Source organism: Phocoena phocoena, chromosome 5 (genome assembly GCF_963924675.1).
Source record: "Phocoena phocoena chromosome 5, mPhoPho1.1, whole genome shotgun sequence".
Taxonomy (NCBI): domain Eukaryota; kingdom Metazoa; phylum Chordata; class Mammalia; order Artiodactyla; family Phocoenidae; genus Phocoena; species Phocoena phocoena.
This window is the reverse complement of record NC_089223.1, coordinates 89,480,553-89,487,142: the sequence shown is the minus strand read 5'-3', so window position 1 is coordinate 89,487,142 and position 6,590 is coordinate 89,480,553. Positions and strand designations below refer to the sequence as shown.

The 6,590-nt window shown below is 38.8% G+C and overlaps 1 non-coding gene across 1 annotated transcript; it reads left to right on the top strand.

The window, feature by feature from the left end:
- Nucleotides 1–5,694: 5,694 nt before the first annotated feature.
- TRNAR-UCU (transfer RNA arginine (anticodon UCU)) lies at nucleotides 5,695–5,767 on the top strand. The gene has a single exon. It is a non-coding gene; the product is annotated as a tRNA-Arg (tRNA).
- Nucleotides 5,768–6,590: the final 823 nt, after the last annotated feature.

Here is a 6,590-nt window from a genome sequence, read left to right as displayed (position 1 = left end):
AGGCTGAAGGTTTTGGGGGAAACCAGAGAGAATTCTTATTCTACAAGATTTTTCCTGAGGTGGATGATGTCTACATTGTTCCTCCTATGGAAGACTTACCTTTTATTCATTCCATATTGAATAAAAGGAAGGACTCTACTCTACGGAAGGGATTTATGGCTGAAAGCTTCCTTAATTATGGGCTAGTATAATAAGTCCTTCCACTATCTTAATGGGGGAATTAAGAAGGTCCTTAATAGAAATTGACAGGATCCATTGCCATTGCAAAGAAGGTTCTGTTATGGTCTGGAGTACCCTCCCAACCATCCCTCATTAACATCTCAGACCATAAGGTCTCTGAAGGAAGCACTAATGGTCCACCTCGTTATGATCTGAGGATGACTGCATGACATCCGTATCCATTGAGATGATAATGGCCCTGTAAAAACTGTTATGATGTCAGCAGAAGAAAAAAAAATCTCATTTACACTTTATAATCTTTGGTTTCTAATATACCACAGTATCTAAATTATACTAGAATTATTTTACAAATCTGGCTTAATAGAGGCAGTGCACATGATACTCTGAAAAAAATCAAAATTCTCTCTTAAAACAGCTGTTATCACCCTTATATACTGCATAAATGAAGGGGAAGATTAGTAATGCTCTCATAGTACTGAAATACTTATGAGTAATGGAATAAAATACAAAGACTTACATTTCCCTAATTTACATACTCATTTACTCCTGGGAGTGAAAAGCAGTTCTGTTTTTAGAACGTTCCAAAACAGCAGAGAGAAAAGCCCATAGTAGTAATAATCCTAATAGGAGTTATTGTCAACCCACACTGAATACATATTATGCATTATGTCCTATGATAAGTAATTTTCCTGCAGCATCTCCTTTTAATCCTTGCAAAAGCATCTCTGAGATGGGCATCCCCATTACCCCTACTGTACAGATAAGAATAGAAAAGTGCAGAGTGGTTAAGGATCGTGTCTATGATTATTCAGACGGTCCACAGTCAAGGTGGGATTCAAACTCATTCAGCCAGACTTCAGAGTCATGCCGTGATTACCAGGAGTGTGTTAGGGAAAGTTGTAAATTTCTGAATCAGAAGAAATGGACTCATGCTTGGCCACTAACTGTGCGACTTAGGACAAAGTCTTTCACCCCTCCAGACTTTTGGACTAGTAAATCTTTGGAAGCATTTTTCAACTCCAACATTTTTACTGGCAAGGACATCACAATAACAGAGCTGAAATCAGAATTTTCACATCATTCCCACTATGGCTACTGGTATTTACCCTTAGTGATATCATTTTTTTCCCATTATAATCCAGTTCAGCTGAACAGTTTTCCCCTTTGGTGCCAAACTGTGGATTTTAACATAACCTAACTGTTTATAGGAAGCATATGAGAAAAGCTATCTTCTGTTACTGTTTAACTTTGTAAAGTGTACAACACACCATTTTTTCAATCAATCTCTATTTGACTGAACAAGGGAAAAATGGAGATGAATATAAACAGAAATCTATTAGTCAAATGCTAGTATTGCCTGTTTATAGCTCTAAGCATTTTCCGGTGTATAAACATAAGAAATCAAGTGAACATTTTCAAGAGATTTATCTTTTGGCTTATATTTAATAAAATCAGCAGAAAAGGGGGACTCTTACAATAAAAAAAGCGCTGTAGGGGTTCTTCCAGCCTTAAGCTCAGTTAGCTATTTGTCAGAACTCCATCTGCAATACCCACATTCTTCCACTAGAGGGGTGAATTGTTCCTAATGAATAAGGCCTCAGTGTTTGGGGGAGGGTACAGCCTAGGGCTGATAACTTATTGTACGATAATATTGTGGGCTCTGAAGATACACTTGGAGTGGCTTTTACCATAACATTCCTACTCAGTGAAGCTAACTAGAGGATAGCGAGTTCTTGAAAAGAGATTTTAAATATCAAGCCCTAATGGACATACAATCTATTTTGATTTGAAATTATTTAGGCAATGGATGGAAAGAATTTGACCTTTCTACCCAAGATGTAGCAAAAGAAGATAATTTGGCTGCTTGATGACGTGAAGATGGGGACTTCTGAATATCTGAGGGGAAGCTCACTGAGGACCCCAAAGCATTTACAGCTTCTACAATTGTTTTGCAGCAGTTTTTACACAAAACATGATTCATTAGGACAGCAATAGGTCCAGGAATAGAGTCCAAGATACTCTACTTTGTTTTTGAAGGTGAAGGGGATGCATTACTGCAGAGTTTACATCCTCTTTGCTCCTGTGCTCACGAGAGACAATGAGCCTTTGACTCCAGCAGGCAAAATGTTGAAGGATAGAAGTGCCATAATCTAAAGGATTGGTTAAAAAGGTATATTAGTATATCCTGACAACCACTGTTTAAAAAGTAAAAGCCAAAAACTGGTTTCTAATGTTCTGGCAAAAGCAGAAATGCTTTAAACAAATTTCAAGGTCTTTCCAGTCCAGTGTTGTACTTTGGCTTTATGTACACAGAATATAGTCATCCTTTTGACATGCTGCTGCTGAAAGAGATGCAAAGATATAAAAATTCATGGAAAGAAGGCAGTTCAAAAGAGACATATTATTAAAAGAAAAAAAAAAGCAGGTCAAATGTTAGGAGTTTATTCTCTAGTAGTTTCCAAACTTCACAAGGTTTTCTAAGGATCCTTTCCCAAGGAAACTTCACATGGAACTGTCCATCAATTCACAGTCCTTTCTGTTTGTGGCATGGGACAGTTTCTGATACCTAAAGAAATATTAGCTGGAAGTTGGGATAGCTTTTAAATTTGTGACAAACACATACACACACAGAGCCAGTCCTCATTATTCACAGATTTTGTATTCTTGAACTTGTCAACTTGTTAAAATGTATTTGAAACCTCACAATCAATACTCATGGTATATTTTGGTCATTCACAAACCTGCACAGAGTGGAGAAAATGTGAGTTGCTGATGTTCTGAGCTAAGTCTAACATGGTGATGCTTTGTTTCCTTGTTTCAACTCTCATACTATAAATAAGTGTCCTTTCGTGGTCTATTTAGGGCCACGTTTTTCAAATTTTTGTGTGCTTTTTTTTTTTGGTGATTTTACCATTTAAAATCGTCCCCAAGCACAGCACTGTCTAGTGTTCATGAGTGCAAGAAGGCTGTGATGTGCCATAGGGAGAAAATACATGTGTCAGGTAAGCTTCGTTCAGGCAGAAGTTATAGTGCAGCTGGCTGTGAGTTCAGTGTTAATGAATCAACAATATTATTGAATAAGGTGTTTTTAAACAGAAATACAGATAAATTATGCTAATGTATTTATGGGTTGACAAAAGTATTGTAACCTGAGTCTCATAGGAACCTAACTCTGTATTTCTCCTAGGAGCAGTGGTTTGTAATTGACTGATTCAGTTTTTGTGGAGATTTTATAAACACAGTGACTGTGTATAATGAGAACCACCTGCAGAGAGAGAGAGAGAGAGGGAGAGAGAGAGAAAGAGAGAGAGAGAAAGGAGGGAAGGGAGAGGGAGGGAGAGGGAGAGCAGAGAACAGAGAAAAGGATAAAAAATGTGAGTATTAAAATAGTATTAAAATGTCTTTTGTTTTGGAATATTCATCTCTGCTGACAAAGGCATTTATTTTAATTTTTTGCATTAAATCAAATTCAATTGAAGTAGATCAAATACTCCACAACCATAAGAGAAGAAAAAAACAGCATGACAACAAAGACTGGTTTGAAATCATTAACAGCAATTCAGTGTCTACTTCATAGCTGACTATGAAGGAATTCCCTTAAATATGAATAGTGAAATATCAGAACAGAGAAGAAAGAAGATTAAATACATCAGCAATTATAAAAAATGGAGATGTGGATTCCACATTAAGGATATGTCTGCCAATAGCAGAGACTTAGGTTCTAGGCTGACCTGAATTCCATCCCAGCGCTGCCAGTTACTACAAATGTGATCTTGGGTGATTGATATAAAAGCTTTAGCCTCAGTTTCTTCATATAAAAAATGGAAATAATAATATCCTACTCAGGTAGTTTCTGTGAACTTTATGTAATTTATGTAACACACGTAGCATAGTGATTATTTTACCTATGAGCATTGTTTCCCTTTTTTCCTTTTTGCTAGTGTAGTGTTTGTTTGTTGTTTCATTGTCTCACATTTGAAGGAAAATGAGACCATGATTCAAAACTTTTTATTTAGGGTAAGTCATTTATTGTGTCCAGCCTCATCCAGGTCTGCAGCAATTCCCTAAAATTCCTGTGTGGGTCCTTTGTCAGCTCCTGTACCCATTTCCTACAATAGCTATCTGGAACTATCTTCGATTTCCTCATGCTTCTCCCCTACCACTTCCTCTGTGCCTCTTTATAGATAGCCTGGATGCCTACTTCAGAGAAAATAAAGATTTTCAGAAGAGAATTCCCTCAGCTTCCCCTGCCCCGTCTCTTATGACCAAATTATATGCATTCACCCCTATCATTTGTTTTATATCTTTTATTAGGTTCTGGCCAATTTGTGGAGTGGTATGCTAAGTGCTTTACATATTTATCTTATTTAATCCACACAACAGCTTTTTGTAGTAGTTATGACTCTTGCTACTCCAAGTGTGCTGAGTTGAGGAAGATTCTAGGCTAAATCAGAGGATGAAGTGAAAGAGATCTGTGATGAATTACTATGTGTGCTGTGGGCACATGAATAGGTTTTGGTGGTCCTTATGCCACGCAGCTGGCGTCTCAATTCTTGCCAATGTTTCAGTCTCCCAATGGAATTCTTCTCTCTCCGCCTGCCCCTTAAATGTTGGCATTACCCCGTGTCATGCCATACCTTTCCCTTTGTGACTACCACTTCAGTTGCATCAATTGACTCAATCACCAATGCCAGACACTTGGGAGTCATTCTCAAATTCTAGCTTTCCCATTACCCTGCATAGTCAATCAGTCAAAACATCCTGTTGATGTGATGCAGACAATATCTTTGAGATCTGTCCTTTCTCTTCTTTTTCTCTACCAGTAACTTTGTTCAGGTTCATATCATTTCTTACCTGGCTTATTGCCACAGGCTTCTAATGGGTCTTCCAGCTTTTTATCTTGATCCCTGCAATCTGTTCTCCCCAGTGCTATCAAATGTGAATCTTTCTGAAACAGAAATCTGATATCACTGCTTTGCTTAACTTCCCACAATGCCTCTTTATGACTCTTGCCTAAAGGAGCATCTCCTTGGTTAGCTCATAAAAGTCTTTCTGGTCTGTCCCTTGCCTACTTCTACAGACTTTCGTCTCACCATTTACCCCTAATGCTCACTCTTTTTTTTTTTTTAGGCACATCTGACCACTTTCAGCTCCTTAAACATTGATAACATACTGTCTCTTGCCTTTAAGACTTTGTACTTGTAATTCCTCCTTACTGGAACCCTCCATCTTTTGGTTGTCTAGCTAACCTCTTCATACTTTCAAGAATGCACCTCGGGCTTCCCTGGTGGCACAGTGGTTGAGAGTCCACCTACCGATGCAGGGGACACGGGTTCGTGCCCTGGTCCGGGAAGATCCCACATGCCGCAGAGCGGCTGGGCCCATGAGCTGTGGCCGCTGAGCCTGCGCGTCCGGAGCCTGTGCTCCGCAACGGGAGAGGCCACAACAGTGAGAGGCCTGCGTACCGCAAAAAAACAAAACAAACAAACCAAAAAAACGCACCTCAAGGGGAATTCCCTGGTGGTCCAGTGGTTAGGACTCTGTGCTTCTACTGCAGGGGGCCCAGGTTCAATCCCTGTTCAGAGAACTAAGGTCCTGCAAGCTATGCGGTGTGGCTAAAAAAAAAAAAAAAGCATCTTAAATACCACCTACACCAGGAAATGTTCTTTGAACAAAGCCCCTTACAACGTGTATTAAATATCAATATTTCTGCAAAATCCCACTCTTAACTCTCATATATTTATTTATTTATTTATTTATTTATTTTATTGAAGTATAGTTGATTTACAATGTTGAGTTAACTTTCTCATAGAACTTCACACATTGTTTTGTAATGGTCTATTCACTTGTCTGTCTCAGTCTTTGAGTTCACTCAGAAGCAGATGCTGACACAAGAATTTGAGTACAAATAGTTTATTAGGAAGCTGAGTCCAGGCAACTCTGGTAGGGGAGTGGAGAAATGAGTCAGGGGAAGGAGGAAAGCCAATAAAGTGTGCATCATCATACAAGTTACCATTTTGGCAACCAGAACATAAATCAGCTGAGGAACTCTGGAAATCAATGTCAAACATATGTCTCAATTGTTTCAAATGGAGGGTGAGGGAGCTGATTATTTATACACCAATATCCACTCATGGCTGTTTTGAGGGGCTATTGCTAATGGTACGAGAGTGTTGGTGGACAGGAGATAATTCCAGGGCACCATCAGCCTGCTGTGTACATAAGCCCTTAGCAAAAAGATGAAGATACTATGAGTGAGAAGTTAGGCTGGTGTGCACAGAAATATAAGGCCTGAGACAATATGGACAGAAACTGACAGCCCACGCAACTACTTGTATAATAACCTACTTGAGAACTAGGGCCAGAAAACTGAATGCTTAATGTTAAAATATTAACTTCTCCAATGTAGC